The sequence below is a fragment of the Hordeum vulgare genome, chromosome 7H (genome assembly GCF_904849725.1).
Source record: "Hordeum vulgare subsp. vulgare chromosome 7H, MorexV3_pseudomolecules_assembly, whole genome shotgun sequence".
Taxonomy (NCBI): domain Eukaryota; kingdom Viridiplantae; phylum Streptophyta; class Magnoliopsida; order Poales; family Poaceae; genus Hordeum; species Hordeum vulgare.
Window position 1 is genome coordinate 462,146,482 of NC_058524.1, and position 26,196 is coordinate 462,172,677.

Genomic DNA, 26,196 nt, shown 5'->3' on the forward strand with positions numbered 1-26,196 from the left:
GAGGGCGCGACCTAGGGGGACTCGTGCCCTATTGGCTTTTGGTCCACTGGTAGCTCCCCTCAAGTGGTTATTCGCTCCAATATTGCTTAGTTCCACCGGGAATAAAAAGTTTCGGGCGATTTTGAAAACTTTAATTTTCTGCACAAAACAACACCATCGTAATTTGGTGAAAACAACGTTAGTCCGGGTTAGTTCTAAATAAATTATATAAAGTGCATCAAAACCATATAAAATTCTTGTAAACATAGGCAAACATGGCATGAATACTTCATAAATTACCGATACATTGGAGACGTATCAATAACCATAGGGACAAGCTCAACGCGTCTCCTATGCGGAGAATGAGGGTCTCCTTCCGGCCTTCTCCCCTCATGAGGTAGATGCGGCCTTGACAGCCATGAAAGGTGATACTGTGCCTGGCCCGATGGTTGGTTATCCTCCATGTTCAAACCTTTCTAGCCTGCGTTTAGGGAGCTGACCATTGATATCTGCATAGGTTTTCGCGTGGTATGGCCAATATCTCTCAATTGAACTACGCGATCCTCTCTCTCATTCCTAAGGTTCAGGGTGCACACACGATCAAGAAGTTTAGTCTCATAGTGCTAATTAACATCCCCTTCAAGATTTGCGCCAAAGTGGTCACTACTCGGGTGGCGCCGGTGGCGCATGGTGATTAACAAATGTCAGTCCGCTTTCATTCGAGGGCGAAACATTCTGGAAGGGCTGATAGCGCTCCAAGAGATCATGCATGAAACTAAGCAGACGCGCTGATGACCCACAAGTATAGGGGATCTATCGTAGTCCTTTTGATAAGTAAGAGTGTCGAACCCAATGAGGAGCAGAAGGAACTGACAAGTGGTTTTCAGCAAGGTATTCTCTGCAAGCACTGAAATTATCGGTAACAGATAGTTGTGTGATAAGATGATTCGTAGCAAGTAGCAAGTAACAAAGGTGCAGCAAAGTGGCCCAATCCCTTTTGTAGCAAGGGACAAGCCTGGACAAACTCTTATAGGAGGAGAAACGCTCCCGAGGACACATGAGAATTTCTGTCAAGCTAGCTTTCATCATGTTCATATGATTCACGTTCGCTACTTTGATAATTTGATATGTGGGTGGACCGGTGCTTGGGTGCTGCCCTTACTTGAACAAACATCCCACTTATGATTAACCCCTCTCGCCAGCATCCGCAACTACGAAAGAAGAATTAAGACAAAGTCTAACCATATCATTAAACTAGTAGATCCAAATGAGCCCCTTACGAAGCAACACATAAACTAGGGTTTAATCTTCTGTCACTCTAGCAACCCAACATCTACTTATTACTTCCCAATGCCTTCCTCTAGGCCCAAATAATGGTGAAGTGTTATGTAGTCGACATTCACATAACACCACTAGAGGAAAAACAACATACAACGCATCAAAATATCAAACGAATACCAAATTCACATGACTACTTATAGCAAGACTTATCCCATGTCCTCAGGAACAAAAGTGACTACTCACAAAGCATAATTATGTTCATGACCAGAGAGGTATTGAATAGCATCAAGGATATGAACATATAATCTTCCACCGAGTAATCCAACTAGCATCAACTACAAAGAGTAATTAACACTACTAGCAACCTTACAAGTACCAATCGGAGTCGCGAGACGGAGATTGGTTTCAAGAGATGAACTAGGGTTTGGAGATGAGATGGTGCTGATGAAGATGTTGATGGTGATGAGTCCCCTCCGATGAGAGGAGTGTTGGTGATGACGATGGCAACGATTTCCCCCTCCGGGAGGGAAGTTTCCCCAGCAGGACGACCCTGCCGGAGCTCTAGATTGGTTGTGCTCAAGTTCCGCCTCGTGGCAGCGACGACTCCTCCCGAAAGCCTCCTCCTGATTTTTTTGAACGAAACCCGCCTTATAGCAAAAGATGGGAGCCAGAGGGGCAACAGGGGGCCCACAAGCAACCCAGGCACGGCCCGGGGGTAGGTCGCGCCTGGCAGGCTTGTGGCCTCCTCGTGGCTCCCGTGTGTTACTTCTTCCGTCCAGTATTTTTTATAAATTCGAAAATAATTCCTCGTTGATTTTCACGGCTTTTGGAGTTGCGCAGAATAGGTATCTCAAACTTGCTCCTTTTTCAGACCAGAATTCCAACTGTCAGCATTCTCCCTCTTCATGTAAACCTTATAAAATAAGAGAGAAAAGGCATAAGTATTGTACCGTGAAGTGTAATAACAGCCCATAAAGCGAGAAATATCAACATAAAAGCATGATGCAAAATGGACGTATCAACTCCCCCAAGCTTAGACCTCGCTTGTCCTCAAGCGGAAGCCGATATCAATAAATATGCCCACATGTTTAGAGATAAAGGTGTCGACAAAACAAGACACGGACATGCAGGCATCATGATCATAATTAGAACAACAATATCATCATATAATCTCTTATGCTAAAGTGATAATTCCTTCACAAAGTAAAGTATGGATCAAGAACCTTATTGAGAATTAACAACCAATAGCCTTTAGTCATTGATGCAATTGCAATTTATAATAACGTCGGAAAGAGTCAAATAAGATCTTGTAAAGCAAATCCACATACTCAATCATCCTTTCGTCTTCTACAATTGCTAAAAATCACGTGGTACTCATGATATCAAAGTTTCAGTTGGACACAGAGAAAGATAGGGGCTTATAGTTTCGCCTCCCAACAACTTACCTCAAGGGTAATGTCAACAATAATAATTCATGAATACTTACTTCGAAGTTGACATGTGAATATAGATCTTTCCCTAGCATATGACGTTAGCCAAGATAAAGGCGAAATAGGGAATTGGTGTCGATCACCATGACACTTTTAAGGACAAAAAGTAAAGGTGCAAGATAGGCCCTTCACAGAGGGAAGCAGAGGTTGTCATGCGCTTTTGAGGTTTGGATGTGTGACCCCTTAGTGTGAAGGAACGTCACTTTATATTGCCTCTTGTGATAAAGAACTTTATTATGTAGTACATCGCTTTTATGTCTTCCTCATCACAGGTTCGTACAAAGCTTATTTTCCACACACTAATAGATCATACATATTTAGGGAGAAATTTTTATTGCTTGCACCGATGACAACTTATTTGAGGGATCTTCTTCAATCCATAGGTAGGTATGGTGGACTCTCATGCCAAAACTGGGTTGAAGGTTTATGGATGCACAAGTAGTATCTCTACTCAGTGCGGAAGTTTTGGCTGATATGAGGTGGAAGCAATCATCACATGCTAAGGGATCTCTAGTCATATAACATTGTTCGGAACCAAGCAAACATAATCCATTATGTTGTCTTCCTTGTCCAACATCTACGTCTAAGCATGTAATAGTTTAATGAGTGTTCACAATCATAGATGGTGCCCAAGATGATATATTTATATGTGAACCTCTCCTTCTTTATTACTTCCTATTAATTGCAGCAATGACCAAGGTCTACGTTTGTCCACCCACAACAAGTTTCAATCAACATCCCTTTTATATGTGAAGCCATCGATTCCCATAAGATCATTACGTGATCTTTCATGCTTTTGTTCTCTTATTATTATTTTCTTTAGATGATGGCATGAAGCAAGGCCCTTAACTAAAACACTCTTTATTATATGACTCACGAGCTCGAATACATTGGGGGTGACACAAAGCAAAACTCAAGCCTAGAACACTAAGAACTTTATTCTACTAGAGAAAGATAAAAACAAAAAAGGATCGAACTAAGAAAAAGGTAAAGGCAAAAGATGTGATGGTGATACGATACTGGGGCAGCTCCCCCATGCTTGGCACAAGCCAAGGGGATTGCCCATACCCGTGCTTAGTTGTCTTCCTTCGAAGGTGATGATGGTGGAGTTGTTGCAATCTGGCTTTGATCCTCCATCTTCCAAGGCATAGGTGCTCCATCATGGAAAGATGATCGAGTCTCCGGAATCCTCAAATCTGCAGCCAACTGTATTGATTTAAATCTATACTCATACTCACAGTTTTGGTTCTGCAGGTCATAGATCTGTGCTTGGAGGTGATCAATTCTGTCATAGAGCCTGGAGAGGTGCTTGCCGATGTCGTTGGCATCGATCTTGTGCTTGTTGGTGAACTCCGTGATCATCATGTGGTTGGCGTTGAGTCCGCGTTCCACCATCCCTTGGCACTTGAAGACTTGTTGCTCCATTGCTTCGAGCCTAGCCTCCACGCTTCCGGTCTTCTTGGGCCCCTCAACATCACGGATGTGCAGCACCCCCTCATGCATCTCGATAGACTGAGGGTGTTGCAGCACTCCCGCGAGGTTGGGATTGATGACCTTCTCGAAGAACTTGTCCTTCAGAACTTTTGGGGACGCCATAGCGATCTAGATCTGTCCACATAGTAGCTCGAAACGAAAAGAGAGGATATTTGCGCGATACGAGGGTCAGACCTTCCGGGAGAATATATAATGAATTTTTCCCGACCAAAAGGAGTACTCCGCAAGAAAACAGAGTTCGAGAGGCACACGAGGTGCCCATAAGCCACCCAGGCGCGGCCACGGGGGTAGGCCGCTGTTGGGGAACGTCGCATGGGAAACAAAATTTTTCCTACGCACACGCAATACCTATCATGATGATGTTCATCTACGAGAGGAGATTTCTGATCTACGTACCCTTGTAGATCGCACAGCAGGAAGCGTTAAGAAACGCGGTTGATGTAGTGGAACGTCCTCACGTCCCTCGATCCGCCCTGCGAAACATCCCATGAACCGTCCCGCGATCCGTCCCACGATCCGCTCCAATCTAGTGCCGAACGTACGGCACCTCCGCGTTCAGCACACGTACAACTCGACGATGATCTCAGCCTTCTTGATCTAGCAAGAGAGACGGAGAGGTAGATGAGTTCTCCAACAGTGTGATGGCACTCCGGAGGTTGGTGATGATCTATCTTAGCAGGGCACCGCCCGAGCTCCGCGGAAATACGATCTAGAGGAAAAACCGTGGGGGTATGTGGTCGGGCTGCCGTGGCAAAGTTGTCTCAAATCAGCCCTAATACCTCAGTATATATAGGAGGGAGGGGAGGGACCTTTCCTTGAGGTTCAAGGAGCCCCAAGGGGTCGGCCGAAGTGGGGGGAGGAGGATTCCTCCTCCAATCCTAGTCCAACTAGGATTGGAAGGTGGAGTCCTTCTCTATTTTCCCACTTCCCTTTTTTTCCTTTTCTCTTTCATTTTCTTTCTCTCCTGCGCAGGGGCCTTCTTGGGCTTGTCCACCAGCCCACTAAGGGCTGGTGCGGCACCCCTAAGGCCTATGGTCTTCCCCAGGGTGGGTTGCCCCCCGGTGAACATCCGGAACCCATTCGTCACTCCACGTACATTCCCGGTAATGCCGAAAACTTTCCGGTAATCAAATGAGGTCATCCTATATATGAATCTTCGTCTCCGGACCATTCCAGAAACCATCATGATGTCTGTGATCTCATCCGGGACTCCGAACAACATTCCGTAACAAACCATATAACTCAAATATGCATAAAACAACGCCGAACCTTAAGTGTGCAGACCCTGCGGGTTCGAGAACTATGTAGACATGACCCGAGGGGCTCCTCGGTCAATATCCAATAGCGGGATCTGGATGCCCATATTGGATCCTACATATTCTACGAAGATCTTATCGTTTGAACCTCAGTGCCAAGGATTCATATAATCCCGTATATCATTCCCTTTGTCCTTCGGTATGTTACTTGCCCGAGATTCGATTGTCAATATCCGCATACCTATTTCAATCTCGTTTACCGGCAAGTCTCTCTACTCGTTCCGTGATACAAGATCCCGTGACTTACACTAAGTCACATTGCTTGCAAGGCTTGTGTGTGATGTTGCATTACCGAGTGGGCCCCGAGATACCTCTCCGTCACACGGAGTGACAAATCCCAGTCTTGATCCATACTAACTCAACGGACATCTTCGGAGATACCTGTAGAGCATCTTTATAGTCACCCAGTTACGTTGTGATGTTTGATACACATAATGTATTACTCCGGTGCCAGTGAGTTATATGATCTCATGGTCATAGGAATAAATACTTGACATGCAGAAAAATAGTAGCAACAAAATGACACGATCAACATGCTACGTACATTAGTTTGGGTCTAGTCCATCACATGATTCTCCTAGTGATGTGATCCCGTCATCAAGTGACAACACTTGCCTATGGTCAGGAAACCTTGACCATCTTTGATCAACGAGCTAGTCAACTAGAGGCTTACTAGGGACAGTGTTTTGTCTATGTATCCACACATGTATTGTGTTTCCAATCAATACAATTATAGCATGGATAATAAACGATTATCATGAACAAAGAAATATAATAATAACTAATTTATTATTGCCTCTAGGGCATATTTCCAACAGCCGCGCCTCGCAGGCTTGTCGCCTCCTCATGCGCTTTCTCGACTACTTTAAATTTTTCTGTTTTTCTTAAATAATCCAAAACGGAGAAAAATTGCCATTGGAAAAGTTTTGGAGTCGGTTTACTTACTGAATCACATACCTCTTCGTTTTTGGAGTCTGAAAGAGGCTGATAAATATCCCTTATGTACTCCTCCGGAGTTATGGTATTAATAATATTGCTTTCAACATTTATGTGAGTACCTGAGATATAATGCTTGATTCTTTGCCCATTTACCACTCTCGGAAAATTACCTTCCGTGTTGTTGATCTTGATGGCACCGGAACGATATACTTCCTGAACAATGTAAGGACCTTCCCATTTAGAGAGAAGCTTGCCTGCAAAAAATCTTAAACGAGAATTGTATAGCAAGACATAATCACCTACATTGAACTCACGTTTTTGTATCCTTTTATCATGCCACCTCTTAACTTTTTCTTTGAACAGCTTGGCATTTTCATATGCCTGAGTTCTCCATTCATCAAGCGAGCTAATATCAAATAACCTCTTCTCACCAGCAAGTTTGAAATCAAAGTTGAGCTCTTTGATTGCCCAATAAGCCTTATGCTCTAGCTCAAGAGGTAAATGACATGCTTTACCGTAAACCATTTTGTACGGAGACATGCCCATGGGTTCTTATAAGTAGTTCTATAAGCCCACAGTGCATCATCAAGCTTCTTAGACCAATTCTTTCTAGACCTATTAACAGTCTTTTGCAGAATTAGTTTAATCTCTCTATTACTTAGCTCTACTTGACCACTGGACTGAGGATGATAGGGAGATGCAACTCTATGGTTGACATCATACTTAGCAAGCGTTTTACGGAAAGCACCATGAATAAAATGTGAACCACCATCAGTCATCAAATATCTAGGGACTCCAAATCTAGGGAAAATAACTTCTTTAAGCATCCTGATAGAGGTGTTGTGATCAGCACTACTAGTTGGGATAGCTTCTACCCACTTAGTAACGTAATCAACAACAACTAGGATATGAGTATACCCGTTGGATTTTGGAAAAGGTCCCATATAATCAAAACCCCAAACATCAAATGGTTCAATGACAAGTGAATAATTCATAGGCATTTCGTGACATTTACTGATATTACCTATTCTTTGACATTCATCACAAGACAAGACAAACTTACGGGCATCCTTGTAGAGAGTAGGCCAATAGAAACCTGATTGCAATACCTTGTGTGCAGTTCTAGCTACCGCATGGTGTCCTCCGTAAGCCTCAGAGTGACACTTATGTAGGATCTGTCCCTGTTCATGCTCAGGTACACAACGTCTAATAACACCATCTACTCCTTCTTTATAAAGGTGAGGATCATCCCAAAAGTAATGTCTCAAATCAAAGAAGAATTTCTTCTTTTGTTGGTATGTGAAACTAGGTGGTATATATTTGGCAACAATATAATTTACATAATTAGCATACCACAGTGTACTATGTGAAGCATTGATGACATTCAATTTTTCATCTGGAAAGCTATCATCAATAGGTTGTGGGTCATCAAGAACATTCTCCAACCTAGACAAGTTATCTGCTACGGGGTTCTCAGCACCCTTCCTATCAACAACATGCAAATCAAATTCTTGTAGCAAGAGAACCCATCTGATAAGTCTAGGTTTAGCATATTTATTTTCCATGAGGTACTTAATAGCAGCATGATCAGTGTGAATAGTAACCTTGGAATCAACAATGTAAGATCTGAACTTTTCACATGCAAACACGACTGCTGAAAATTCCTTTTCAGTAGTAGCATAGTTTCTTTGGGCGCTGTCTAGAGTTTTACTAGCATAGTGAATAACATTCAACTTCTTATCAACTCTTTGTCCTAGAACATCACCAACATCATAATCACTAGCATCACACATAATTTCAAAAGGTAAGTTCCAATCAGGTGGTTGAACAATAGGTGCAGTTATCAAGGCCTTCTTAAGTATTTCAAAGGCTTCCTCACAATCATCGTCAAAAAAAAAGGAATATCCTTGTGCAAGAGATTGGTAAGAGGCCTAGAAATCTTAGAAAAGTCCTTAATGAACCTTTTATAGAAATCAGCATGACCAAGGAAATTTCTTATACCTTTCATATCTGTAGGGCATGGCATTTTCTCGATCGCATCAACCTTAGCCTTATCGACTTCAATACCTCTTTCAGAAATTTTATGTCCTAAGACGATGCCTTCATTAACCATAAAGTGGCACTTCTCCCAATTCAAGACAAGGTTGGTATCTTTACATCTCTGCAAAACTCGATCAAGGTTGCTGAGGCAATCATCAAAAGAAGACCCGTAAACGGAGAAGTCATCCATGAAAACCTCAACAATCTTTTCACAAAAGTCAGAGAATATAGCCATCATACATCTTTGAAAGGTAGCATGTGCATTACATAAGCCAAAAGGCATACATCTATAAGCAAAGGTACCGAAAGGGCACGTAAAAGTGGTTTTCTCCTGATCAGATTGTGCAACAGGTATTTGGGAGACACCAGAATAACCATCTAGAAAGCAGAAGTGTGTGTTTAGACAATCTTTCTAGCATTTGTTCAATAAAAGGCAAAGGGTAATGATCTTTCCTAGTGGCCTTATTCAATTTCCTAAAATCAATCACCATCCTGTAGCCAGTAGTAATCCTCTGTGGGATCAATTCATCTTTATCATTAGGGACAACGGTAATACCTCCTTTCTTGGGGACGCAATGCACCGGACTTACCCAATCACTATGCGCAACATGATAGATAATACCTGCTTCCAGGAGCTTTAGTATTTCTTTTCTTACTACCTCTTTCATCTTAGGATTGAATCTCCGTTGATGATCGGCAACTGGTTTGGAATCAGGATCGGTTTTAATTTTGTGCTGGCATAGAGTGGAACTAATGCCCTTAAGATCATCAAGAGTATATCCAATAGCAGCACGGTGCTTCCTCAGAGTTTTCAATAATTTCTTTTCTTCATGCTTTGAAAGGCTAGCGCTAATAATAACATGATATATCTCTTTTTCATCAAGATAAGCATACTTAAGAGTATCAGGTAGATGTTTAAGCTCGAACACAGGATCACCCTTTGGTGGGGGTGGATCTCCAAGCAGTTCAATAGGCAAATTATTCTTAAGGATAGGATGTTGTTCAAAGACAACTCTATCTATCTCATTCCTTTCATCCATATGCATATCATTTTCATGCTCAAGCAAATATTGCTCTAAAGGATCAGTAGGAGGCACAACAATAGAAGCTAGAGCAATAATTCCATCCTTACTAGACAACTCTTTTTCATGAGGTTGTTTACCAAACTTGGAGAAATTGAACTCATGTGACACACCTTCAAAGCCAACATTGACAGTTTGCCTCTCACATTCAATATGAGCATTGACAGTATTGAGGAAAGGTCTGCCAAATATGATGGGACAAAAGCTATCTTGTGTGGTAGCAATAACAAGAAAATCAGCAGGATACTTAGTTTTACCACACAAGACTTCAACATCTCTAACAATTCCCAAGGGGCAGATGTTATCTCTATTGGCAAGCTGAATAGTGACATCAATAGGTTCCGTCTCGACAGGTGCAATCTCGTCTTTAATTTCATCATGTAAAGATTGAGGTATTGCACTAACACTAGCACCCACGTCACATAAACCGTGATAACAATGATCTCCAATCTTAACAGAAACAACAAGCGTGCTAACAACAGGCCTATGTTTGTCTCTAGCATGAGGTTTAGCAATTCTAGCAGCATCTTCACAGAAGTGAATATCATGGCCATCAACAGTGTCGGACAGGAGATCTTTGATAATAGCAATGCTAGGTTCAACTCTAGTTTGCTCAGGGGGTGTAGGTGTTCTAATGTAGCCCCTACGTATCACAGTTGAAGCTTTAGAATGATCCTTTATTCTAACAGGGAAAGGTGGTTTCTCAATGTAAGCACTAGGAACAATAGGATCATTATAATCAATGACTTTCTCTTCAACTGGATTGGGTTTAACTACATTGACTTCTAAGGGAGGATGCTATTTAAACCACTTCTCTTTAGGGAGATCAATATGAGCAGCAAATGATTCACACAATGAAGCTACTATCTCAGAGTCAAGTCCATATTTAGCGCTAAAATCACAAAAAGTATTTGTTTCAATAAAGGATTTAACGCAATCGAACTTAAGATTTATACCTGACTCTTTACCTTCATCAATCTCCCAATCTTCAAAGTTGCGTATAATTCTTTCCAATAAATTCCATTTGAAGTCAATATCTCTCTTCATAAAAGAACTGGTACAAGAAGTGTCAAGCATGGTGCGATTATCATGAGAAAGCCGAGCATAAAGGTTCTGAATAATAATTTCTCTCGAGAGCTCATAGTTGGGGCATGAATATAACATTGATTTAAGCCTCCCCAAAGCTTGAGCGATACTTTCTCTATCACGAGGCCAAAAATTATAGATATAATTCCGATCACGATGTACCAAATGCATAGGATAAAACTTTTGATGAAATTACAATTTCAATCGGTTGTAGTTCCATGATCGAGTATCATCACATAGCCTATACCATGTCAATGCTTTATCCCCCAAAGATAAGGGAAAGACCTTCTTCTTGACCTCATCCTCGAGCAAACCTGCAAGCTTAAATAAACCACAAACTTCATCTACATAGATTAGATGCAAGTGGGGATGTGATGTTCCATCTCCTGTAAAAGGATTAGCCAACAGTTTCTCTAGCATACCCGAAGGAATTTCATAACAAATATTTTCAGTAGGTGCAGCAGGTTGAGGAGCAACTCCTTGTTCTTCCGTTCGAGGTGAAGATACCCCGAACAAGCTCCTCAAAGGATTAGTTTCCATAGTGACAAGTGACAATAAATTTCAGCACACTATATAAATGTTTCCTTACCAAATTACACTTACCAAAGGCGCTTCACTCCCCGGCAACGGTGCCAGAAAAGAGTCTTGATGACCCACAAGTATAGGGGATCTATCGTAGTCCTTTCGATAAGTAAGAGTGTCGAACCCAACGAGGAGCAGAAGGAACTGACAAGTGGTTTTCAGCAAGGTATTCTCTACAAGCACTGAAATTATCGGTAACAGATAGTTGTGTGATAAGATGATTCGTAGCAAGTATAAAGTAACAAAGGTGCAGAAAAGTGGCCCAATCCCGTTTGTAGCAAGGTACAAGCCTGGACAAACTCTTATAGGAGGAGAAACGCTCCCGATGACACATGGGAATTTCTGTCAAGCTAGTTTTCATCATGTTCATACGATTCGCGTTCGCTACTTTGATAATTTGATATGTGGGTGGACCGGTGCTTGGGTGCTGCCCTTACTTGAAAAAACATCCCACTTATGATTAACCCCTCTCGCAAGCATCCGGAACTACGAAAGAAGAATTAAGACAAAGTCAAACCATAGCATTAAACTAGTGGATCCAAATCAGCCCCTTACGAAGCAATGCATAAACTAGGGTTTAATCTTCTGTCACTCTAGCAACCCATCATCTACTTATTACTTCCGAATGCCTTCCTCTAGGCCCAAATAATGGTGAAGTGTTATGTAGTCGACATTCACATAACACCACTAGAGGAAAAATAACATACAACGCATCAAATTATCGAACGAACACCAAATTCACATGACTACTTATAGCAAGACTTATCCCATGTCCTCAGGAACAAAAGTGACTACTCACAAAGCATAATTATGTTCATGACCAGAGAGGTATTGAATAGCATCAAGGATCTGAACATATAATCTTCCACCGAGTAATCCAACTAGCATCAACTACAAAGAGTAATTAACACTACTAGCAACCTTACAAGTACCAATCGGAGTCGCGAGACAGAGATTGGTTACAAGAGATGAACTATGGTTTGGAGATGAGATGGTGCTGATGAAGATGTTGATGGTGATGAGTCCCCTCCGATGAGAGGAGTGTTGGTGATGACGATGGCGACGATTTCCCCCTCCGGGAGGGAAGTTTCCCCGGCAGGACGACCCTGCCGGAGCTCTAGATTGGTTCTGCTCAAGTTCCGCCTCGTGGCAGCGAAGACTCCTCCCGAAAGCCTCCTCCTGATTTTTTTGGAACGAAACCCTCCTTATAGCAAAAGATGGGAGCCAGAGGGGCAACAGGGGGCCCACAAGCCACCCAGGCGCGACTAGGGGGTAGGCCGCGCCTGGCAGGCTTGTGGCCTCCTGGTGGCTCCCCTCTTGTACTTCTTCCATCCAGTATTTTTTATAAATTCCAAAATAATTCCTCGTTGATTTTCACGGCTTTTGGAGTTGCGCAGAATAGGTATCTCAAACTTGCTCCTTTTTCAGACTAGAATTCCAGCTGCCGGCATTCTCCCTCTTCATGTAAACCTTATAAAATAAGAGAGAAAAGGCATAAGTATTGTACCATGAAGTGTAATAACAGCCCATAAAGCGATAAATATCAACATAAAAGCATGATGCAAAATGGACGTATCACGCGCCAACAGGCTATTTTGTTTAAGCTCGACTTCAAAAAAGCGTCCGACTGGGTGAATTGGGACTTCCTTAGGGATGTGCTCTTGGCCAAAGGTTTTGATTCTGCATGGGTGCAGGGGTTATCACAATTGGCCCCGGGAGGCCACACCGCGATTGCCATCAACGGGGAGGTAGGGTCGTACTTCCGCAACAAGAGAGGGTTGCGCCAGGGAGATCCCACGTCTTCGCTTCTTTTCAATTTTGTTGTTGATGCACTGTCTTCTTTGATGGACAAAGCTAAGGTGTGGGACACCTTAAGGGTGTGGTTGGGCATCTCATCCTAGGGGGGTATCCCAACTACACTATGCAGATGATACTATGTTGCTTTTCGAGACGGATACCCAGAGTGTTGCCACGCTAAATTTGATCCTTCTAGCGTTCAAGGCTATGTCGGGTTTGAAGATCAACTTCCATAAGTGTGAGGTTATTCTCATTGGGATGGGCCAGACCGAAGGTAGGTGGGTGGTGAACTGGCTTAATTATTAGGTAGGCATGCTTTTGATCAAATATTTGGGTCTACCGATTGCAACCAGGAGGCTCGCAATTGAGGATTGGGATTCTCTCTATGAGAAACTGGCTGGGAGAGTATGCCCATGGCGCGGGGAGTTCATGTCTTCACGGGCAAGACTAATTATCACTAATTCGAGCCTCTCCTCCCTTCTCATGTTTATTATGGGCTTGTTTCTCCTTGCAGACAGGGTTCATGCTAAAATGGATACCCCTCGATCTAAGTTATTTTGGAAAGGAGCTGGATGCAAATGAAAGTACCATTGGGTTAAACGGGGGGATGTGTGCCGCCCCAAAAAACAAGGGGATTTGGGAATCATCAATTGTAAATTCATGAATATTGCCCTTCTAGCGAAATAGATCTGGAAACTTTCGCAGAATGAGTCGGGGCTTTGGGATGACCTCCTCAAAGCTAAATAACTTTTAGAGGGCTCCCTCTTCGAGGCTTTAGCTCGTGGTTCCACGTTCTGGAATGGGATCCATGCGGTGAAACCGGCTTTTGCGCTCAGAGCCAGGTTCCAGATTGGAAATGGTCGCTCGATCAAATTCTGGTTTGATGGCTGGATTGAGCCCCAACCTTATGGATGGAATTTTGGGAGTTGTACGCGTCCTCGGTCTATCCCAACGTTACCGTCGCAAGTGCCCTCCGCTCCTCCCCCTCGGATATCACCTTTTGCAGGTAGCTCTCCCTTGTTGAGGAGTCTTCATGGAATCTGCTTTGTGCGAGAGTCGCTAGTGTTTCGTTGTCGGTGAAACAGGACACGGTGTCCGGGCAACTCGCGTCGTTAGGCATTTTTTCTGTCAAATCCCTGTACAACAAACTCACCGAGGGAGCGGGCCTCTACATTGCGCGGGCCTTGTGGAAGGCGTGCCCTTGAAGGTTAAAATCTTCTTATGGTAGATGTTTCGTAACCGACTCCCCGCCTCGGTTAACGTTGCCAAATGTAATGGGCCTGTGGATGAGTATTGTGTGGTCTGTGGCTCCCGGAAGATGCCAACCACACGTTGTTTCGTTGCCATCTTCCAAAATTTGCCTCGAGTGTCGTGAGAGCCGCGACATGGGTGGACCGGAATCCTGCTTCCGGTGTTGACCTCCGAACTGGTTTGTGTACTATTAGAGGCGAGGTTAGATGAGTCATGTGGATGTGTGCTAGGGCACTTCTTTAGGCTATGTGGCACATTCGCAACAAACTAGTGATTGAGGGCGTGTTCCCTTCTCACCCAGTTGACATTATTCTCAAATGTACTATTTTCCTGCATTAGTGGAGTCCATTGGGGAGGCACCAGGACTCTGAGGGCCTTGAACTGGAAATCCAGAGACTTTGTAATGTGAACAACATCGCTAGAGCGTCTGGTACGACTACCTAGAGGAGGTGGTCTGGCTTTTTGGTGTTCTTCATGTAGCTTTGTGCTTCCTGCTTGATGTATGCTCTTGTTCCTGCTTGATGTATGATGTTGTTTGTAGCTTGTTGTTGTGGACCTCTATTTTGTTCTACTTTGGCCGGTTTGTGCCTTGACTTGTGTACTTTGCTTGTGTTGGCTTTATTAATTTAAAGCTGAACGCCTCTCACATCTTCATTCTAAAAAATGCACGGTCCCTCGTAGTTGGAGGTGCTACGGTGAAACGTGTACATATTGGGACGGGAGTAATGACGTGGTTCTCGCATGCTTTTGTCACTAGGGGCTCTAGAGCCATATCACATTGTATCAAACAAAATCTATGGATGGTCAGATGCTTTGTGTGGTGAGCAAGGTCCCTATCTACTCGTGGTCGAGGGCATTGGTGGACGACAGCTCCTTCTATTCGTGTTACGGTACTCGGACCTCGACGAGGGTGCTCTCTAGATGTGTGGTACAGCCAGCGGCCGCGACTGAGCGCTAGGACTCGTGCAACGCCTTTTGCTCGGGCACGTCCACGTCGCATGATGGATGTGCCTATGGCAAGCAGCTTCTCCGTGCATCGGTGCACGTCGAGGAGATGGACGTTGTAGGCCTGTCTAGTCGGCCTGCTCCTGTCGAAACTTGGCCTTCCGCTCCTCTCGCAACATTTCCATGTAGTGGGCACGAGCCTCGCCGATGGTGATGCCGGCATGCACCGACGAGGAGAGTTGTGCTGGCTTGTCCTTTGTCACGTCCTCCATCGGGATGTTGTCGGGCCCAGTCTGTGTGCCGGCCTGCCGGCTAGAAGCAATGGCTGCCATATCCCTCTTTTGCTGGGACGAGAGCCTGTCCTAAAGGGCTTTGGAGCGAGAGGAGGCCATGAGGTGCATGGTGTGGTGAGGAGAAAGGAAATGAAGGAGGATGACTGCGCATGTGGTCGGAGATGGAGTTTATATAGCGGGCGAACGACAATGGATAGCGACTATGTAGTTAATGGTGGGCGACAGACATACGGATGGATGGTTTCGGAGTAGGTTCAACAACCGTATATCATTAATATAGAACGAATGAGATGTTGTTTGAACGCGGAGTAATTGCATGCACCAGGAAGTGTCGACGCGGCGCTTCAATACCGACAACACCAAGAGGCCGCGCGAATTCAATGTGAGCGGCACCAAGAGAATGCGGCGCTCACGCTCTGAATCAACGTTGTCCGTTTTGGGCAGAAGTGCAGCTGACCGTTTTGGGCAGAAGTGCAGGCCACTTTGTCTCTGGTTCATGGAAAAGCACATCCCAACCGCTCGACCGCATTGCATAAGGCTGGTCGTAATGGGAGTATCATAAGTAGTATCATGCATGCCAACTAGGCATATTTGATGATGTGGCATGAAATTAAATGAAGAAATAGAGGGTTGAGTATCATATTAAATGTTGTGCTATTACGTGTCATGCATGACAATAAATGAACTGTTCTATGTTACTAGCATATGATAGTACGCATTACGGATGTAGTATCATACACTAGTATCATATGCATGATACTAATATATGATACTACCCATTACAACCAGCCTAAGCAGAGCTACATGCACGCTCTGTTATTAATGAACTTAGAGCTTCTATAACCGACCTCTCAAATCTTCGGCAAATGCCCGGGCAGACCGCCTGGTCACAAAAACTAGATCCAAACGAGCCTCTCAAACCGGCTTCAAACGTCCGGGCGCACCCGCCACGTCGGCCTGACGGCTTGGCCTCACACAGACTCGCCAGAAAATCCAACGGTCCGACGGGCGCTTCGACCATCGGCGCGGTGTGAACGCCGTGTGGCGCTGCTTCGGGGTCGGGGCCTGCTATTTAAGCCAACCGGCGCCCCCAGCCCTAGCACATCCGCGACCTCCCTCTCTCCACCACCACCGAGCACTTCCCTCTCCGAGCCCGTCAGCCATGCCAGCACGTAGCCGGCATTACACGATCCAACATCGTCTTTTTCTCCTTCAACAGGTCCGAATCCGAAGGGAAGCGTGGCCACCTGTTGAACCGGAGGTGAATTTCTATTGTTCATTGTTTTTGATATAACTTACCACTCATGGAGGAGGGATATGGAGAGGAGCCCGAGGAGGAGCCACAGGAGCCGGAGGAGGAGGCGTCGCCGCAGGAGCCGGAGGAGGAGGCGTCGGCGGTGGTTGATCTATGGCCGGAGCAGCTGGCCATCCTCGACTCCATTCGCCCCGAGTCGGCTGCGGTGGCCAGGCATCGGATGGAGGAAGCGCGGGCAATGCAGGAGGCGGCAGAGGAGGAGGCGGCGCAAGCGGTAGTGCACACGGCTCAGGCTCCGGCGCAGGCCATCTCCGACGAGGAAGAAGCTTACATTAGTTAGTACTCCCTTCGTAAACTAATAAAAATATATTTAGATCATTATTTTAGTGATCTAAACGCTCTTTTATTAGTTTACAGAGGAAGTACGTAGAATATATTCTACATGTTTTTATATGATATGAGTGATGAAATATAAGAGTTGGATGTAGAAAGGGAAATTTAAGGCGTGATGGCCAGTGTCCGTGGACGCGCCCCGGGTGCGTTCACGGACGTTTGAGAAGTCGGATTTACAAGACCCGGCTGTAGATGCTTTTCGGATGTCAAACGGATGTAGAAGGTGCATTGATTAAATCATGCTGCACACATAGGCCCACCGAGCAAAGAATATGGTTTCTCTGATTTGTTGCGTAACACAATCTGCAAGTGTAAATCTGCAATGTGATAAAATTATACTAGATGGATAGACATTTCATATTTACAGCTATGTGTCACATAATCTATTTGTAGATGGGTTGACGTGATCAATGCACACTGTCAAAGAAAGTCTGAAATATACGTGGTGCATTAGCCATTTTTTTGGAACGAAGGCTCACGTTGAGCCCAGCTTTGAATCAACAAAACCATCAACCAACGAGGAATTACAACACATACCCAGATTACGACGGTCAAACTGGTGCAATGGGGCACACTGAAAAACAACTCGAACACCAGCCTTCAGAAGCATCTAAAGAAATGAAAATGAAAATTACAGCTTGCTAGAGGCCGAGCACTCCACAGTCCACACTAGGATCTTCAGAATAAAAGACGAAGAAGCAGAGCAGGCCATTGCCACCATTAAAATGAACATTGCGCTAGAACCAGGTAATCTTCCTTCTTTGTCATCAAAGAGGGACCCTTCCCCCTCGCCATGGCTCGTAGGCGCCGAACGGTCGGGATTCCAAGAAGCTCCCCCAAGCGCAAGAAGAGTGCACCCCTCGCAACGACAGATGAACCTAGGACGACCACCTTGAATTGGGAAATGCCATGCTCGCAGCACCGCCATGATTCCAGCCCAACTAGTTGGAGACAAAGAGCTTCAGGAATCGAACGGCGAAGAGGAGGCAACATGAAGCGTACTGGTGCATGAGGCAAGGGAAGCAGAGCACCACCATAGTGAAGCTCAGGAGTCTCCAATGAGCACTGTGTCACCGCCACCGGGAAGGGGAACCCTATCCCCTTCCGTCAGGATCGAGACGTCGCACCGTCGGCACTAAGTGACACCTACGACCACCGGAGAGACCCAGTCGGAAGAGACGCCAGAGCCTGCAGCCCACAACATAGATGCACAAGCACGGGACACAAGCAAACCACATCCCCTCACCTGCAAATCCTCCCATCCGAGCACCTGCCCACTGTCAACGCCCCCAGGTAGGTCACGACGCACACGGCGCCGCCGTCACCAAATCCAAGCGGACTGAGGGTTTTCACTCCGGCAAGGGCTAGGGTGGAGAATTGGGGATCCTCGGCAACGCCCCCATGGAGGAAAGCGGCGCCCTTGGGCGTTGCCGCCGCCTGGCCGGCCGGACCAGCCAAAGTTTCCCCCGGACCCCAAGGTGCTCACCAAACGTCACGAGAGCCAGACCACACGATCGGGTCGCAACCATAGGCAAGGCGAGGGGGAGGGAACATGGGAGAGGGGATGCGCACCTCTAGATCTGACGCGGAGGGACTCCGCGCCGTGCCCAGACGCCTCCTATGACCCGCCGCCCACACGGCCGAGCACGCACGCCAGCATCCACCCGCGAGCGTCGCTGACCATTCGACGTCGCCGCCTCACCGGGTAGGGCCGTCGCCCTAGACACCACGGGCCTCCGATGGGGAACAGAGCACCGAGATCCCCGCCGCCACTTTCATCGACGCCCGCGTTGGCGAACCGGCAGCTGTCTTCGGTGGCGGCGAGGGGAGGGAGGGGACGGAGGAGTGGCGACGACGGTGGAACCCTAATCACCCCCGATTCGCTCGAGGGGGCGACGCGAGGGAGGGGAGGGGGAGGGGGGAGAAGTTATTTAGCCCATTGACTCACCTACAAACCTGCATTAGCCATTTCGAAATATGGAATTTGATCCATAAAAAAATAATAGAAATTTCTAAAAGCATCAATGTTTGTGTAAGCTGAAATCAATCTTAAAGGTGAAACCTGGTCTAGAAATAATGAAAAGTTGAGAACCAAACATTTGATACATTACATGTCATCCTGGTTGACATATGTTCCTTGATATGCCGATGACATTTGTTGATTCCAAAAGATAGCAAGATGGCATATGGATTCAAAATGAACTCAAACCGAAACAATTCAGTAGTAACATTCCTGGCGACATTAGAAAGCAGCAAAACAAGGATACATGTTTCTGCAGTTCAGAGAAGCAAGTTTCAGATTATCAGCAGTAGACCCACCACGCAAAGTTCTGAACTGAGTATCAGTTCAGATATTAAGACGATGACAACACAAGTGTCACCGAGTTAGGAGTTGGCGCTATGCATTGGCTGGCAAAGTCCTTGGAACTGGTGTTCGGTTTCCTCCCCTGCCTCAGTATGGCAGACATGTCCGGGACAATCCCTTCCCGGCGAGGTCCACGCCTCCAGCTCCGGTAATTTTTGTGTACTGGTAGTACACAAGATCTCAGCATGCTAATTGCAAAGGAGGGGTCTGATCTGGCACCACGTGCTTAGCTTTAGTGCCCCATTTCATTAGTGTCCTACGGGGATGCTACAAATCTTCAGGACAACGAACGTAGACTCCTGCTGGTCCAATCTGCTGCCGTAGCTCGGCCGTAGCTTTTGTTTAGGAGCTAGAGCTTTTGTTAGGACTCTCTCGTCCTCTCTCTCGCAGATATTAAGGTCCCGTTGGAACTGGAATGGAAGAATTTCACAGAAATAGAATCCCATGAAGACGTTCTACGATGACCTTTGGGTTGGAAATTTGGCTTTGAGAAATTATATCGGAGTTCATTCTTTCATTCACGGTTTAAAGAGCCCGTATCCTACGGGCTCTTCTGATTCGAGGTCAATATGAAATATGTGAATTAGGAAAGAGATTAACGAATTATTATAGTAGCACACTGCATATGATTTTCTCAATCAACCGAGATAATGCTACATGTTTTGCATTAGAAACATACAACTTTTTTAACGTCCCATAATAAGTATCTTAATTTTAATATAACTTTATATTAAAACTAGTATAAATTTAAGACACTTATTTTGAGACGAAGGAAGTATATGAGTAAATATCTAAATTAAATGTAACTTTTCAAGGAAATAGAGAATAGCTGAAACACTTAAACAAGTTTTGGGGTGCTCTTGCGTAAACTTACCAATGAAAAAAGATTGCTGCTATGGATAATTTGCCCTTTGATTTTTGTTGAATCAACTCCTTTTGCAAGAAAACCTTTCGACTTATTCATCGCATGTCACATAGTATAAAGAATATGAGAAGTAAAATTACATCCAGATCTATAGGCCATCTAAAGACAAATACAAACACCGGAGCGACTCGAAAAAGCGTCATCATCATCACCCCACCCCTCCTTCGTCGAAATTGGGCAAACCTTGTTGCAGTATACAGTCGGAAAGTCGACCTTAGAGCATTTCTAACCGATCCCCTGTATGAACTTAGTGGAGTAAATTTGGCTTTTTAGTTCTAAGGTTACTTAGATCATTTTAGGGATGTCAAGTAGTCGAACTTAGTGGAGTAAAAAGGTTTAGTGGAGTAAAAAAGTTATTCCATCCCTAAAGTTTGGAGTGTATTTGCTCCATCCCTACGAGGCCGAGTAAAATCGGCGTGTCTTCTCCCCGCCTCCTCTTCTCCCCCCGCAACACCCCCTCCCCCGCCTCTTCAATGGCCGGACATGGTGGTCGCCGCTCCCCGCCACTGATTTGCAGCGCGGATCCGCGCCGCCACGCTTGTGGGTCGTCCTCCACGGGCGCTTCATCGAGCCGCCATCACCGTTCGTCTAATCCACCCGCCGCCGCACCCCTACACCGGTTCGAGGACTTCCCCATCCTCCCTTGGGCCCGGCAGCCGACGAGGTCCTACCTAGGGGTCCGACAGTGGCGGTGGGGGACGTAGGTGGCCAAATGACGGATCGGGAGACCCAAACCCGACAGTGGCTCGGGAGCTTCCATACGACCGAGCTCGCGACCATGGAGTACGAACGCTAGCAGGCCCGCTACCACGGCGCGACGACCCAACTCAACTTCCCTTTCGGCATGCTTCGGTCCACCTCGTCCCGCCGGTGCCGGGGGTGGTGAGCTCGGCTATGGCGCATGAGGACCACGAGGCAAGGGAACGCCTCGAATACGAGGCCGCCGACGAGGCCTACATGCAAGAGCTCCGCCGGCACCACCCGAAGCTCATGGAGGCAGAGCGGATGATCTTTGCTGACGTTGGCGGTGAGGTTATCATTATCTCCTCCTCCAACGATGTTGAAGTCGGTGAGGACGACGACCTGTAGGGCAGCGAGGACGAGGAGATCGACGTCGATGAGTGGAGGAGTGTCTTCACCGATGACGAAGACGATGGTACCGGCCCAAAACCAAATCGCAACACACCATACCTGACGAGAAAGGATTTGCTCGACCTCACCTTTGATCAAAAGTAGTTTAAGTTGCTTAGTTTAGTTTAAATTTGTGTTTTAAGTTCGGTTGTGGAAAACTATCTATGCTTATGTTCGAATGCATGCTACTTCCGATTCAAATTGCTTTGAATTTCATAAAATTGAAGTTTACCCCGTTAAGTTTAGGGGATCGGCTAGAAATGGTAAAAAAATTAGTGGAGTATATATACTCCACTAAGGGTTTACTCCGTTAACAATTAGGGTATCGGCTAGAGATGACGCCATTTCTTACTGATCCCACAAAAATAGTGGAGTATCCTATGAAGTAAAATCTTAGTGGAATATATTTACTCCACTAAGTTTTTACCGTTTCTAGACGATCCCTTATATATAAGTAAAAACAAAATGTGCATAAAATTCAACATAGATTTGATTAAAACAACCAAATTTCAACATGGATTCTACTTAATTTAAACTTATCCTTCTTATATAGCGCTATCCATTGCGTTCGCGTCATGCCACTGCTCATGGGGTCCTGCCCTGTGCCGTCGGCGGCGATTTTGGGGGTAGATGCGACACCATTCTTGGATGTCGAACTCCTCCTCGTCGGAGATGAGGATGACCGCCCCGTCCACCTCCTCGTTACTGAATCAACGCCGCTCTGCATCCACCAACTTTGGGTACTCGCAGCAGAGGTCCATCATGTACTCCTCGTCGGCGGCTCCGCCGTGAGGAACTCCCTTGGCGCTCAGTCCTCCCTGACCATCGTCGCACTTACAGTCCCCGACGACGACGGCTCGAGAGGGCATACATTGTCCCAAACGGGTAGTTGAGGCGTGCATCGGGGCAGTGCAGCTGGACAACCCAAAGGTCGTACTCGAGCGCGACGCGTTTGGCCATGTGGAAGGAGCCGAGCCAATGGCGGGATCTCCCTATCTCGAATCTCAGCCACCCAAGTACCCCCACCCTGCGGTCGGATGACGTGGTAGCTCCTCTGCGGCGGCCGCGACACAGGGACGTTGGCGAAGCAGTAGAAGGGGAGGGGTGGCATCAACTGGGGTGATGATGACTGCTTGAGGAAGATCCAGTGCAGGAGAACGAGCGGCTCCCGTGACGGCTCAGATCGAAGCTCCGGATCGATGATGGGTACCTTCGGCCACCGCCGCCGATCATTCTATTGGAGGGGCGATGGGAAAGGCGGTGGAGGCACCGGCCACAGGGGCGGGGTAGAAGAAGAAGCAGAGGTGGGGAAGAGACAGTGTTTTTTTACTCAATCGTCATGCAGTGGAGTAAATATAGGGAGGTTTTTAGGCCCGAAGTGAAAACATTACTCTCTTACGACGGATAAGGGATCGGCTAGGTCCCGGTTGGTGGAGTAAGAACGAATTTGTACTCCACTAACCAGTTATAAGGGATCGGTTAGAAATGGCTTTATAGGACTAATGCACGAGAACAATAACCACTGTCAATGAAGAGAACAGTAGATCGAAAGGATCCAACCTGTAGACACATGAATGCAAATTGGATCCACATGGATCCATCGAAGACAAAAACAGACCGAATCTCGCAAGATCCATCAAAGATAAACCTTCACACATTCGCCGATGATGCTAGAAGCACCGTCGGGACGAAGGCCATATAGAAAGATTGTTATTCCATCTTTAGGTATCGTTGTTGGCCCGTCTCTCCGAACAAGACACAAATCCGAGCAAACCTCAAGAAGACATAAAAACGGATCTATCTCATTGACAAGAGCCAAGATCCACTGTGCTTCCATGTCCATAAGGCTTAAAAAAAATTAAGGCAAGCCAACGGGAACGCTGCTTCGGTGCCCTAACTGTACATGCCTTTGGACCAATGACATATGAGCCAGCCATCTCATGGGTCCACATGTCATGGATCCAAAGGGAGCGAAGCTCGGTCCGGTCAGGAGAGGCTCCCGGGAAGGCATGAGAAACCCTACCGCTCGGTATCCGTGGGAAAGAGAAACATGACAACATCTTAAGCTATGGCTTTCAAATTTCGGTCCTCAAACGCCTACGGACGCGTCCGCTCAGTGATCGGGTGTATCCTCTATTTGTTCGTCTGTGTAGCCACACTCCTTATTTTTTTCCTCATATGTCCGATCAGTTGCACGTGATTGGTGAAGAGGAAGAGAGAGAAACAAAAGAATGAATAAAAAAGAAAAATATGGTCCTCGATGGGGTCGCGTCCTACGTGGCAGATTGACCGGGCGCGTCCGCGAGCCCTCATTTTCTTCCCATATTTGAGATGGATATGAGGGTTCGCGGACAACTCGGGCATATAGGGACTATATGAGGGATCTGATTGGGTCATTTATTTTCCCTTTTTCTCCTGTCCGGTTACTGACCGGACGCGTCTGCGGACGTATGAGAGGTCATTTGAGGTGTCCGACTCTAGATACTCTCAGAGGTCATTTGATAGACAGGGTTGTATCACTTTTTGTTATTAAGTAGGTAAGGACAACATTGTTCGTTCAAGATCTCATAGTAGTAGCTAATCTATATTTAGATATAGCAATATAATTTTTTTTAGTCGGGTCATAGGGAATCTTCAACGTCAATCCGTAAATCGTTTGCATGCGTTCGGACCGCTGTTCAGACCATGAAAGTCATCCTACGAGGCCGTGTATCCATCCGTGGTGCAATTCGAACATACTTTCTTCCGCAATTCGAAGGCAAGATGGGGCTTTACGGGAGTTCGGATCGCTCCTAAGCCCCCTTCTGACTGCCCTACCCCATCCAAGCCCTTCTCGCTTGCATGTTCACGTTCTCGTCTGGTGCTAGCTGTCCGTGTTCGTGCCGTTGTAGAGCGCAGAGCTCCACATTGAAGATTTGTCAACGCGATCACGACCTTTCACTGCCTCCGTCATTGAAGAGGCGCGCTGGCCCGGCTCGCGGCGCGTCTCAGGTGTCCGCGCATATTCAATGCCGGAGATGCGTGACTGAACGGGATGGGACATATATCTACCACGCCCGTTCAATGTTCCGTCCATCCGTATGCGGCCATTAAGCAGGCTTGCTGCCCGAGAAATCCACTCTGGCTTCACGCATTGACACACCCGAATGCCCACCACACGGAATCCGCTATTTAAAGGTGAGGGGGACACTCACCTAACTCCACCACAACACAAGCCGATCCCCATCCTCCTCTCTTGCACTGCATCCGTCATGACTGCGGGCGACGAAGCTCTGTGAGAGACCATTTCCACGGAAATGAAGCACGTGGCGGTTGCTCTTGCCGCCGCCTGGTAGAGTCGCAGTGCCGGCTGAAAGTGCATGCTATGCCCCTAATCGTCTTTCGGTGTTAATGACAACACATACGTAGGAAACTAATCCTATTTGTTGAGTGTATCTCAGGATGGCAAGTACTTTAGTAGATTGAGAATTATGTGCCAAAGGTTGTCTGAGAAGTTTGGGGATTTATATTTCGAGAAGGCTCAGGATTAAGAAAAGATGATGTAGACTAGTCTTTTGAGTTTACTAATATTGAGTATAGGGATCCCGCACTATTAAGAGGGGATCACAAGTTCTGCAATGAACTTGCTCATACCACATCTTTACTGTCATACCCAATACCACATATTCTCCACTCTCCTTGTCATAGCAATTATTAGGCCTACACTCATATTCCGCACTTTTGCCTAAAATTGCTAAGTAATTATTAAAATTTGGATTTGTACCTATTCACCCCCCTCTAGGTCCATCTCGATCCTTTTCAATTGGTGTCAGAGCCTCGTGCTCTATTCTTGTGGCTTAACCGCCCTAGAGCGAGATGGACGGGGTTCCAGGTACGGTAGCTCCAGTGCAGAGGGACGGGACTTCCTCGGAAGTCAAGTCTTTCACCTCTGAGGACCTGGAACGGGCCCTTGCCAAGCAAAGAGAGGAGCATGATGCTTCTCTTGAGACCATGGTCCAAATGAGACTAGCATCACTAACCACGGGGACAACCACGTCCCCGAGGGCCTCAGGGCCACATGTGCACGGTACTTCATCTGGCCAACAACCTCCGGAAAGGAACCAAACTAGTGTTCCATGGCTTTATGCTAGATCTCAAATTGAGAAACCTAAGTACAATCCTAGAGGAAAACCTCCCTTGCTTGATGACAATTCCGATTTTGGTTCGTGGAGAGTTGGTATGCAGGATCATCTTAGGTACGCCAATGATGAGATGTTGGACATCCTCGAGCATGGGTACAATCCTGTAGATCCAAGGTGCCTCACTCCCAGAGAAACTTATGACAAGCATCTCAATGACACTGCGATCATGTGCATAAGAAAAGGAATGAATGACAAGCAACGAAGACCTTACATTCACATCACAAGTGCCAAGGAACTGTGGGATAGCATTATAAGGACCAAGACCGGTACCTCCACTCTTCGGCTTGCTCAATATGAAATTGCCAAGGGGCAATTGCAGAATTTCTGTATGGAAAAGGGTGAATCTCCCAAGCAACTACTAGAACGGCTCA